The sequence below is a fragment of the Micromys minutus genome (genome assembly GCF_963924665.1).
Source record: "Micromys minutus genome assembly, chromosome: 7".
In the NCBI taxonomy this organism is placed as follows: domain Eukaryota; kingdom Metazoa; phylum Chordata; class Mammalia; order Rodentia; family Muridae; genus Micromys; species Micromys minutus.
The window spans coordinates 45,644,894-45,658,223 of NC_137976.1; the positions used below are offsets into that span (position 1 = coordinate 45,644,894).

At 40.2% G+C, this 13,330-nt stretch overlaps 1 pseudogene across 1 annotated transcript; it reads right to left on the reverse strand.

The window, feature by feature from the left end:
• Positions 1-6,776: 6,776 nt before the first annotated feature.
• LOC308422841 (large ribosomal subunit protein uL30-like) lies at positions 6,777-7,492 on the reverse strand (annotated as a pseudogene). Its single transcript has one exon. The product of its transcript is annotated as a large ribosomal subunit protein uL30-like (transcript).
• Between the last annotated feature and the right edge of the window lie 5,838 nt (positions 7,493-13,330).

The following is a 13,330-nucleotide window of genomic DNA, read 5'->3' on the forward strand; positions in this document are numbered from 1 at the left end:
AACTCTATGAAGAATTGAGTTGAAATTTTGATGGGGATTGCATTGAATCTGTAGGTTGCTTTTGGTAAGATGGCCATTTTTACAATGTTGATTCTTCCAATCCATGAGCATGGGAGATCTTTCCATCTTCTGAGATCTTCTTCAATTTCCTTCTTCAGAGATTTGAAGTTCTTGTCATACAGTTCCTTTACTTGCTTAGTTAGAGTTACACCAAGGTATTTCATGTTGTTTGTGACTATTGTGAAGGGTATCTTTTTCCCTACTTTCTTTCTCATGTTTGTCCTTTGAGTAGAGGAAGGCTACTGATCTTTTTGAGTTAATTTTATATAATCACTTTGCTGAACTTGTTTTTCAGCTGTAGAAGTTCTCTGATGGGGTTTTGGGGTTCATTTAAGTAAACTATCATGTCATTTGCATATAGTGATATTTTTACTTCTTCCTTTCTGATTTTTATCCCTTTGATTTCCTTTTGCTGTCTAATTGCTCCAGCCAGGACTTCCAGTACTATGTTGAATAGGTAGGGGGAGAGTGGGCAGCCTTGTCGAGTCCCTGATTTTAGTGGAATTGCTTCAAGTTCCTCGCCATTTAGTTTGATGTTGGCTATTGGTTTCCTGTATATTGCTTTTATTATGTTTAGGTATGGGCCTTGGATTCCTGCTCTTTTCAAGACTTTTAACATGAAAGGGTGTTGAATTTTGTCAAATGCCTTCTCAGCATCTAGAGAGATGATCATGTGTTTTTCTTTTTTTTTTTTTTTTGTTTTTTTTATTTTGTTTTGTTTTGTTTTTTTGAGTTTGTTTATATGGTGGATTGCATTGATGGATTGATGTATATTAAACCATCCCTGCATCCCAGGGATGAAGCCTACTTGGTCATGGTGAATGATCATTTGGATGTGTTCTTGGATTCAGTTTGCAAGAATTTTGCTGAGTATTTTTGCATCAATGTTCATAAGTGAGATTGGTCTGAAGTTCTCTTTCTTTGTAGGGTCTTTGTGTGGTTTAGGAATGAGAGTTATTGTGGCTTCAAAGAACAAGTTGAATAGTGTTCTATCTGACTCTATTTTGTGGAATAGTTTTAGAGTATTGGTGTAAGGTCATCAATAAATATCTGATAGAATTCTGCACTGAATCCATCTGGTCCTGGGCTTTTCTTCATTGAGAGGCTTTTGATGGCTGCTTCTATTTCTTTAGGTGTTATGGGATTGTTTAGATGGTTTATCTGGTCCTGATTTAACTTTGGCATTTGGTATCTGTCTAGATATTTATCCATTTCCTCCAGATTTTCCAGTTTTGTTGAATATAGGCTTTTATAGTAGAATTTGATGATTTCTTCAATTTCCTCTGTTTCAGTTGTTATGTCTCCACTTTCATTTCTGATTTTGTTAATTTGGATACACTCTCTTTGCCCTCTATTTAGTCTGGCTAAGGGCTTGTCGATCTTGATGATTTTCTTAATGAACCAGCTCCTGGTTTTGTTGAATCTTTGTATGGTTCTTTTTGTTTCTTCTTGGTTGATTTCTGCTCTGAGTTTGATTATTTCCTGCCATTTACTCCTCTTGGGTGTATCTGCTTCTTTTTGCTCTAGAGCTTTCAGCACCATACAGTTTTTGAAGGTTTATTTTTTTTCTGAGTGAACACATGCTAGTGAGTGCCCACAGAGTTCAGATGTTGGGTCACCCCTGGAGTTGGAGTTTCAGGTAGTTGTAAGCAATCCAAAGAAGGTGCTTGGAGACTGAACTCTGTTTCTCTGCATGAGCAGCAAGCACTCTTAACCACTGAGCCAACTTTCCAGAGCCCTGATTATCTATCTAGTTCCAGTGCATAGAAGGAAGGTTGAGGATGGGAAGTGTGACACCTGTTGGGAGTTGACTTACTCCAGGGCTTCTTCATAGGCATCTTGATAAAACCTAGATCAGTCTCTCTTTGCTTGAGGCATTGCCTGTCTCTTTAAAGCCCTGACTATCTATTCCATTCCTAGAAATACCTCTATGCTCTAACAGCTCTAAATATGGAAGTTGACACCTTGCTTCTCTTCAGAGCACCACTGCTTCCAAAAGCTCATCACCCCATTACTTATGGACCCACCATTACTACAGCTGTGCTAATGGGTGTGGATGTCACCATGCTTAGAGTAACATTGTCTCTCTTGTTTATTATGTAGTTTTTAATGTTTGTCTGTGTATAGCCGTACATGTGTAGCTTGCCTGTAGAAGCATGCAGGTGACACCCAGTGCCTTTCACTATGGATCCAGGATCACTGACTGAACCTGGATTGTGGCGTCTCTAGTTGACAGATTGCTCCAGGGATTCCTCCATTTCTGTCTACTGAGTGCTGGGATTATAAATGACCTTTCCTGGCTGCTAATCTTTTTGTGTGGTTTCTGAGGAGCCAACCATCTTCACGTTTGCACAGCAAGCACTTTACCAAGCTATCGCCCCATGCCCCACTCACTTTTATTATACCTAAACCATACAGATAAAACTCTTATTAAAGACCACTGGTTATGAATATTAATTCTTCTCAAGTCCCTCTGATAGTCATCATCTTGTCCCAGAAACTGGTATGCTACGACTCAGAGTCCACCAAGGCATTGAACTCACTGAACTTATCTGTGTTTATTAAATTGTATCCATTTAGTTCAAAACTTTCTTTAAGAATGCTAGATAGACAGGACCTGGCAGCCACTGCAGTGTTAAAGCAAGAGGCCAAGCCAAGAGAATTGCTGCAAGTGGGAATCTAGCCTAGACTACAAACTCAGTCTATATAAAAATAAAACAGAGAGAGGGGGGGAGGAGGGAGAGGGAATGGGAGAGGGAGAGAAGAAGAATGTACGTGACCAAATAACATGTGGTTGATTTGTCTTCTGTCTCTCATTTTTCTTGGTACACAAAACAAATGCAACTTTATCATGTCTCTCCTTGTGTGGCTATATCTAATTAGGTCATGTAATGGCAATGTTTTATGTCATTGTGATGTTGCTTATTCTTTCTGGGTTCATCATGTCTTTTTCTCATTCTCCATTACAAAACATCCCACCCGTGTCTCCACTGAAAACTTTATTATTCACGGTGTCATAAATCTCATCTAAAGTAATCAGAAAACTGTTGTTCTGGTAGAATCTCTGATGGCAGAAGAAGGTGCCAGTCTTATGTAAAGGACACTGAGGCACACAAAGTGTCCGGAGACATCAGGTAAAAGTTAGAGTTCTAAATGTACCCTGTAGGCATTCTGTTTGGGGTTTTTTCATAATGTCAAGAGCCATCTACGTAATATGCATTAAGTTTGATTTTCTGGATCCAAAGGATATGTTTTCGATGGGCTTGAGAAGTATGTTACAGCTGATAACAAAGAAATATGACTCTAATAATTCATTTATTCCTATTCCAAGGTCAGGAATGAACAAAATAATCTGGTTTTTAAGGATCACTCACACACATGCACAAACACACACACACACACACACACACACATACACACATACACACATACTTTCTCTCCTTCTCCTCTCTGTTTCACATACTTGTGGATTCTGAATAACCTCCTGTAGGTAAAAACAACCCAATCTACATCCCAAGATCACGGGTATCCATATTTACCTGTCCTTGCTTCAGAAAGGCCTGAGCCACTTGGCCAACCTCAATAGGAACACAAGCTAAAACTGTGCATTAACTTTGACCTGTTGACAATGGATAGAGATGGAAATAATTTTACCACCTTGGAACTCCTAAGAAAGAAACGGTATTGGAATAACTCTGAGGGAAGATGATGAGACAGTGTTTCTTGTTTTTCTTAAAGCTCGGTTCTAGCCATGAAGGAACAGCAGCCTCACCAAGCAAAGCCACTGCGTCATAGGCAGGGCCTCACTGCAGCTCTGACCTCAGACATCTCAACAGACCTTCCAAACACTCCGTCCTTATGTGGAAATGACATTTGGGAGGAGCACAACATCCACATTTGAAGGGTCTTCTCTTTGCTGCTGTTATAAACTAGAACCTGACCCCAGGAGAAAGGTTTTAACCTTGGCTTTTTTTTTGTCTTCTTGAAGGAAAGAATTCAGCCAAGGATGAACAATTAAAACAGAGTTTAGTACAGTAAAGCGTGGAGGCAGACATTCATTATTCCAGGACTCAGAAGGTCACGGTAGAAGGCTCATGAAAGCCTGAGGCTAGCCTGATCTACATAGCAAGTTTCAGGTTAGCCAGAGATCTGAATTCATAGTGAGACCTATTTCAAGAAAAAAAAAGTCATATGTTGAATCCTAAACCATAACTAAGTAGCTGTATTTGATGAGGGAACTTTTAATGGGGTAATTATTTTATAGTGGGATTGTTAGAATGGGCTCTGATCTAGTATGACTAGTTGCTTTTAAGAAGAGATGGCTCAGACACAGAGAGACATCAAGGATGCATACACCTATGCCCAGAGAAACCATGACATGAAGAGACAGCAGGAGAATGGCCAATAAGATCTCAGAGCAGACAAAGCATACCAGCCCAGTGATCTCAGACTTGCATCTCCTCGAACTGAAAGGAATATATTTCTGTTTGTTTAAAAAACACACACGAACACACAATCTGTGGCATTTCACTGGGACACCCCTGAAAAATTATTACCACTACCCAATGGCCATCAATAGGAATCAACAGAAAGTAATTTCTGCCCTTTGTCATCGTGCTCGTCATTGAAATAGTGTCTTTCTACGTGGCCCAGGCTGACTTCTAACTAGTGGTCCTCTCATCACAGCCTTACAAGTGGAGGAATCGCAGGCATGATTCACCAAGCCAGGCTTCTGCTATCCCTTTAACTTCCTGTCCTTTCCTGCCAGTTGAGAACTCTGAGTTTGCTTTCCCCGTGCTTCAACTCATGCTGTTGCTGTTGAAGGCTCAACTACAGGCGGATGGAGGAGAATGGCGATCATAAAATGACAGGGCAGCCCGCAGCCCTCATTTCAAATCTATTCCTTCTTTATCAAGTTTATCTTGTGAGATTATCAGCACCATGGGAACAAATTGCATCCCCGCAGAACTAATTCTAATCCCCAAGGGGATACCTGCAGGGAAAATCCGGACCCATTCACTTCTATCCAGACTCTCCAGCAATGTTTTCTTTGCTTTTGGCTTAGGGAAGCACGGATGACTTAGCAAATGGCAGGCTTGGGTTTGATAGCGAGCCAAGCGGACAGCAATCCTTGACGGCTCTGTGCTCCGTGAGCTTTGTAGCATATTGCTGATGCTCAGTAAATGCCACATTTGTCACCTATCAATTATTCAGTGTGTAATGAGAAAAAAAAAGCCTTAGCAGGCATTTCCTTCAAAATGTAACTGAGAAGCTGTGGAATTCCAACACTGTATCACAGAACAGATGGTCACTTTGCCTTAAACTTTAAGACTGAATACATTTGTATTAATGGAGTGTTTCCAAATTACTCTAATTTGTTTATAGTGACAATTGGTGGAAGTCACGATGTTATTAAACACCAGTAACAAGGAAGTCCCCCCCCAATGCCCTGATTTCTTTAATGCTGTTTTTATTGTTTTAGGACAGTGTCATTAGTTAGTAAGCTGGCTAAGTGGATCCTTGCAACATGAGCCTGGGTTTATCCCCAGAACCTGGGGTATGAGCGAATCAACTCCTGAATTTGTGCTCTGTTACACAATAATCCACACAGCCCCACATACAAGTCATGTTCTCAAGTAGTAATAATAATAGCAAATACTAACAATAATAAATAATTAAAAATGTTAGAAGGTTTGTCTTGGTTTGTAACCCAGGCTTTACTCGTGTTTGCTGAATAGTTTTGACTAGCTTTAAATCCATGTTTTTCTCATCTCAGCCTCCTAAGAGCTGGAATTGTATATGTAACCAACCATACTCAGCTAACAAGAATTTTATTGTTATTTTTTTACTGGTGTGTGTGTGTGTGTGTGTGTGTGTGTGTGTGTGTGTGTGTGTGTAAAAAAAATCACAAGAATTGTTATGAATACCCCAGTGTATGCTCTGCTAATGTGTAAGATACACTTGGTTTCTGATCCAATATGTTTACAGTGGACCTTGTGTCCATGTAATCCTCTCCCAGCCTTTCACCTAAGTTATCTGTCCTTCAAAGCACTATCTGTTTCCTCAAATGTCCATGAAAGGGTTTTCTTCCCCCTTGGGAACAGTTTCATTGTCCTTTTGTAATTCCAGTATTTGAAACAAATACATCTGAAATAGATAGATTTTGAAAATTACCTAAAGCATAGGAACTGCTCTTAAAATAGTTATTAAAGTAATAAATTACAACAGACTATGAGATTCCCCACGTTCCCTACCTTTATTCTCAGTTTGGGGCATACAAATTAGCACACAAAGTCAGGTGGTAGTAGTGCATGCCTTTAATCACAGCACTGGACAGACAAGCAGATGGATCTCTGTGAAATTGAGGCCAGCCTGGTCTACAGAGTGAGTTCCACAGTAGCCAGACTGCACATAGAAATCCTGTCCTGAAAAGAAACAAAATTTAAATTAATTTTTTTTAAGTTAGCACACAAATGAGGAAAATGGAAGAGAAAGCTCCTGGACAACACAGACCCAAGAATGACTCCTTCCTCCTTGTACCTCTTCAAAGGGAAGTTCATTACACAAGTCCTGAAAGTAATGACCAAATGATATTAAATCTTGGACCTCTTGAGTCATAGCAAATTTTTATTTATTTATTTATTTTTCAATTTGCCAAGCTGTGACTCTTTTATTGACTGACCAGATTATAAAAATACCATGGGTGACACCTTAGGTCATCTAAGAAGCCTGTTTCTCTGCTCTTCCCTGTTGCCAGCATCTCCACCTTCTACAAACTGAGTTGTCTTTTTCTTTAATCCACCTCGAGGGGAAGATAATTTGAAGGGCCACAGGAAGTTATTTGCTTCCTTGAAGAGTTTCCCAACTGTATAGATATCATGAATTAGATCCTCCATGCAGATGATGCCAAATTTACCAAGAGATCAAACAATCAAGGGATTATCTGTCAAGGCAATCTGCTTTTTATTAATTTTGCCATAACCTCACTTGTAGATGAGCTCATTTATGACTTTAGGTTGGGTTACCCCATGCAATGTACAGTTCCACAATCCTCAGCAGGTTAATTGAAGCCTTATTGAGCTTAACAAAGATGCCATTGAAGATCTATCAAAGACGAAGTAGCTGCGATACCTTGGTCACCTTTGGGCTTACTCCATTGATATCCCAGATTCTGATGACAAATGCCAATTTCAGTTCTGTGGCACATAGAAGTTTCCAGCCTTCCTTGCCATCCCAGCCAGTACATCTGCCTGTACTTCTTGTGACAGTACTTTGCCTTCTTCTAGATGAACTTCCTCCTTGCCTTCTGCAACATCTTCAGGGCAAGCTTCTTCCTTGGGTGCTCCACCTTTAATACCTTCGATTTTTCTTAAGCAGGATCCTTTGTCTTAAGAGTTTCTGGCACAACAGCAACCTTCTTTTTCTCCTCTGGAACAGCTATAGTTCCAGCCAGAAAAGGAGAGAACTGTAGAAATTTTTAAAATCTTCACTAATCATGCCAAAAATGAATCCAAGGGCAAAATTACAACTTCTCAAAACTGTAGCTGACCTCTTCCAACTAATCCTCTTCCCACTTTTGGCATACCATGAGTGTGCCCCACTATGGTGAGAACGCCAGTCAAATTCTGATGAACATAATTCTGAGAAGTTAGTGTTCTTTCATGGAGAAAGAGGGATGAAGAGGAACAGTGTCTTCCATGTGTCACAATTCACATTGTGAGTAAAATGGAAAAAAAAAATCCACCTTCCATGACTAACACATATTCCATCTGACACTTCAATAGTAATTTCTGTTTTACACCGGTAGGTTTCAGTCTGACTGGGCCCCTCTGGGAAGAGCTGCTTACAGGTAAAAAGGCTATACCCAAGTCCGTATTCATTTGTTACTGTGTCATTCTCTGCCTAAATATCAGGGAGCAAACGTTCACTGTGATGCCCTCCGTGGTAGGATTCTCAGAATACAAATTACGGTAAAACAATACTGGCTGACAAATCAGTTTACAAATGTCCCCCCTGAAAGGTGCTGTGAGGAAGTGCTGGTCTTCTTTAGCTGCTCTGAATACCTACATTAACTTCACAAGAATGAGTACCAGCAGCAGTTCCATTCCCAGATTGCAACTACAGTTCAAAGTTCAGCACAGCATTCAGTATGTTTCCATCTTCCCCTGGAGCACAGGCTGGCCCTCTCCATCCACTGATACTGAGACAGTTGAAGCAAGCCAGGCTCTACTATACCCTTCAATACTCAACATCAGGACCTTATAAAGGAGGGCTGTGTTCTCCAAGGCTTTGCCATCTACAAAGTCTTCTGGCATTGGTGGGTTTGCGGTCTACAAAGTCTGATGGCATAAGTTGTTTTGCAGTTTATGAAGTCCGATGGCTTTGATGGCATGACACAGCATCTTTCTCTCCTTTGTTTGTCTTCTTTTTTTAAAAAAAAAATCATTTTTTGATGATATAGGATGGGATCCACTGTCTTCTCTTCCCACATTTGCATGTGACTGGTATGCAAGAAATTGTGGTAGCTGACAGGAGTCTGTCCTATCATATAAAAGCAGCAGTTTTCCAGTGGGAAACGATAATAAGAAACAGCCCAGGGATGGGCTTCATTAATCCATGCTACTTGATCTATTTTTTCCAAAGACAGTTATTTCAATTTCATTTTAAAGACCATTTCCACTACTTTAGAATATGAGTTGCTAATTTTCATGGATAATTTTTCCTTCATAGATCACAAGAGGAGACAAGCTCAGCCAAGCCTCAACACAAAGATGAAACTGTTACATGCTGCTTACTGTGTGCAACTGTCCAGAAGTCCTGACTGGATGGAAGGCAGCTTAATTAAAGCTGAGTCAATTGATTCCATTAACTTCAGTAATGCTTAGTAAGGACTATTGCATGACAGGTGCCTGCTATGCACTGAAGACACAGGGTTGGGGTGGGGGTGAATGTGGCAATGGCCTGTAGAAGGCTTGTCATTTCCTTGGGAATGTCACAACGCAGGGAAGCCTGATCTGAGGACAACAGGGAAGCACATATTAGAAAGAGGAACTCTAACACACTGAAATCTCAAGGAGGGCTTTACTGACAGGAAAGACAACACTCAGCCCATTCAGAATAGTGTATTATATTTATTCCACTTCTAAGAAACTGAGTTTGTTGCCCAGACCACATTTGGGACAGAAAACACCTGAACTGACACATTATTCTTATCCCACCCACATGCATGAGCATCGTCTGGGCAGCTGTGAAGGTTGATCTGAGTTTCTGAACACTCCGTGAAGAGCCAGGGAAAGTCTGTGAGCACGAGTTCTCTCCTCTGTAGCAGGATGATATACTATTGTTTTCGTTTTTCTTTTTCTGTTTTTTTTTTTTTTCCAAGACAGGGTTCCTCTGGCTGCCCTAGATCTTACTCTGTAGTCCAGGCTGACCTCAGACAAAGAGATCGACCTGCCTCTGCCCCCCGAGTGCTGGGATTAAAGGCATGCACCACTACACCCATCTCAGATTATGATTTCTGCTTTCTTCCTGCTTCCACTCAACAGAAATGAACAACTTATATGATAATAATAATAAGAGGCAAATAGTAATAAAAACAATAATAATAGGCAAAACAACATTACCCTTCCCTCCTATCTGTAAACTGCATTTTTAAGTTCATAAATTGTAAAGGTATGAAAGTTAAGAAGGTAAGATTAATTTCTCTTTTTATCCTAACTTAAAGTTAAGTATTTTCTCAAGATTCCAGAACACAATACACAACTAAACCCCTTAACCCTCCTCAAATTCAAAGCAAAGGAGAATTGTGGAGGTGGGATTTATACATGAGAAGTGTGCTGTGGATGGACATCTGGGAGGTGTGGTGTGGATGGACACCTGGGAGGTGTGGTGTGGATGGACACCTGGTAAGTGTGATGTGGGTGAACATCTGGGAGGTGTGGTGTGGGTGAACATCTGGGAGGTGAGGTGTGGGTGAACATCTGGGAGGTGTGGTGTGGGTGAACACCTGGGAGGTGAGGTGTGGGTGAACACCTGGGAGGTGTGGTGTGGGTGAACACCTGGGAGGTGTGGTGTGGATGGACACCTGGGAGGTGTGGTATGGGAGAACACCTGGTAAGTGTGATGTGGGTGAACATCTGGGAGGTGTGGTGTGGGTGAACATCTGGGAGGTGAGGTGTGGGTGAACATCTGGGAGGTGTGGTGTGGGTGAACACCTGGGAGGTGAGGTGTGGGTGAACACCTGGGAGGTGAGGTGTGGATGGACACCTGGGAGGTGTGGTGTAGGTGAACATCTGGGAGTTGTGGTGTGGATGGACACCTGGGAGGTGTGATATGCATGGACATATGGGAGGTGTAGTGTGTGTGACACCTGGGATGGGCTTCCATGGTTACCATGTTTTGTTTTGTTTTCCAGTAGAGTTCTTCCAAGCCATTTGTCTACAAGTTAATGGAGACACAGTCCCAGCCAGAGATCCAGATATTCAATACCCTGCATAGTTCAGATGCCATCAAGAAGATGTTTTCATCACTTTTATATCTTTATACATATTCCAGGTGGAAGTTTTGGTGAGGCTGGGCAAAAGATGTGCAGTTTGCCATTGACAACAAATTGTATCAGATGATGAATCCACTTACTTAACTGTTCATCACACCCAGGAATAAACAAATGTTGGAGACACAAGAGTGGGCTGTTGGTTTGCTTTGCATTTTGTTACTTGAAACAGACATTACAGTGCAGCTAAACACTTTGCACTTAATTGAGCTTTATTTTGAGATGCATTGATTTGCACACACTTGTAAGAAATAACTTAGAGAGGTGCCATGTGTTCCTTACCAAGCTCTTCCCAACAGGAGTATCTTGCAAAAGTAGAGTAAAGCTTTCTAACACAATGAGGGAATTTGTGACTAGAACTGCCACATCACAATCTCCCTGGTTCTGCATAGGCTCATTGTGTGTGATATGTAGTAAGTTCCATTTAATTTGAACACATTTTTGTGTCTCATCCTTATCACAATTCAAATAGAGAGGAGATCTACCCACACATTTCCCACCAGTAATCCATGTTGTCCTTCTTTTCCCTCCTCATTGCTAATCCCTAGCAACCACTAATCTGTTCTGAATATCCACAGTTTTGTTGTTTTCAAAAACATTAAACAAATGAACCATAAAGGATGTAACTACTTCAATGACTTCCCCATATTCATCCAAACTGCTATATGTATAAATGATACTTTTTACTAATGGATGAACTCTATAATACATATGTACTACAACTTAACATTTGGAACTGAAAAACATCTGGTATGTCTACTGGCCTTGATTCCTACTAATAAAGCTATTGATTAGGCATGAGTATTGAAGCTCAGATACACGTCCAGTTCTGGAGCTGTGGACTAAATTTTAATTGTATGCTGTGACTTTTTTAAAGAAACTACCAAAGTATTCTTTGACATGATTAATTGTACATTCTAAAATGTTTCCACTAGGAATGGATGTGACCTTGGGGGTGAGAGATGGTGGTAGTGGTGGTGGTAGTGGTGGTGGTAATTCTCCTCCTCTTCCTCTTCCTTTTCCTCCTTCTCCTCTTCCTCCTCCTCTCCCTCCTTTTCCTCTTTCTCTTCCTCTTCCTCATCCTTTTCTTCCTCCTCTTTCTTTTCTTCTTCTTCCTCCTCCTCCTTTTTGATATATTATGTAACTGTGTGTATAGTTAAATCCGTGAGTAAATAAATGGTTCATGTAAGTACAGCCTGTAAAGTCAGTTCAAAAAGTCCAAAGGTTAAGGGAGCAGGAGGTATATAAAACTGTGACATCAAGAAAGTGCCTCTCCCTGACTCCTTTCGGGCGTTCAGATACACAGTAAATACTATATATGCCTGGGGGAAAATATCTAGTGTACCCTAAAGCTTTGTGTGGGATGGATTAAAGTAAATACATCTTTTTTTTTTTTCTAAAACAGGATCATGGCCTATAAATTGCTTCAAGCAGCTGTGTGCTCCACCTTGCTAATAGGTAAGAGATTGGTTCATTTCTTGTTTTGTCATATCTTTTACAACCATCAGGGTGGTTGATAACTCCTTTTGGATTCTGAACGATATGAACAAATAATGTCTCACCTGTAGACCTCAGAATCATTGAGGGGGTCAAGGAAACTTGCCACGATACGGTTTTGAAACTGGTACTGTAGTGAGTGGGTGATTGCTTTATTCCTAATTTTACATTAACATATTAATATTCTGGTTTAATTGTTTCTTCCAAAGGAGCATTCTGGTGTCCTTGAATAAAGGAACGATTAAAATATCTTTTCAGAATTGTAATACCCACAGAGTAGTATAAGAAGACCTCAAAGTATTCTGGAAGCCTGAGTTCATTAACTTTCCCTGAGCTCCATGTTTTAAAGACAGATCAAGGGAGGCACCAGAGCACAAGCAATTTACTGCCAAGCTGACCCAGGAAATTTGTAACTCACCAGAATTTAACCAAGCAACCATTTGTTTTCCCTGTAACTGAACATAAAATACTTAAGTTAACTTAATAGTTAAGCCAATATGAGTTATAAAATTAGTGATAAATATTTCTGATAAAAATTCATAATCTACAATAAATTTGTTTTGTTCATAAGGTCTAGAAATATGCAAAAATTACTTTTTGCATGAAGCTCTTCCCATAGATAGAAGCAGCTCTTTTTGTGTGCCTTTGTGTAGATTTAGCCATTAATTCAGAAGCTCTGAGATGCAAATACATCTACCTGCAAGACAACAGATTTGCCTGGCCTTGCTGTAATAAAAAGAAAATGAAGTTGTAGCTAAAGCTCAAGAAAAAACAAACAAACAAACAAACAAAACAAAAAACAATTTGAGAACTGGAAAGTAAGATGAAAGAACCATTTGCTGTCCTGGGCCAGACCTTCAGACCACCCTCAGGAAAGAAGCCTGCTTTGTTTGAAGCTGTAGAAGCCGAAGTCTTTAGAATCACGCTGATTCTTTGCTCTAATGATGAGTATAATCAACATCTTCTAAACTGGACAACTCTAGAGTAGGTATCAAATTCCTTTACTTCTGCCTCGATTCCTTTTTCCAATAAGAACAGAGTTTTCTCACCCATACGTCCCTGGGGCCCTAAGCATCATAAAATAAATAAATAATTTTAATGTTTATTTTTATTATTTTCAAAGTTTTCTCCACAACAGATTAGCTATGCAGCACACCAGTCTCCCTTAGAACATGACTTTGGTGGATAGGGAGAGATCCTCATTATCCATTTCCAAAACCG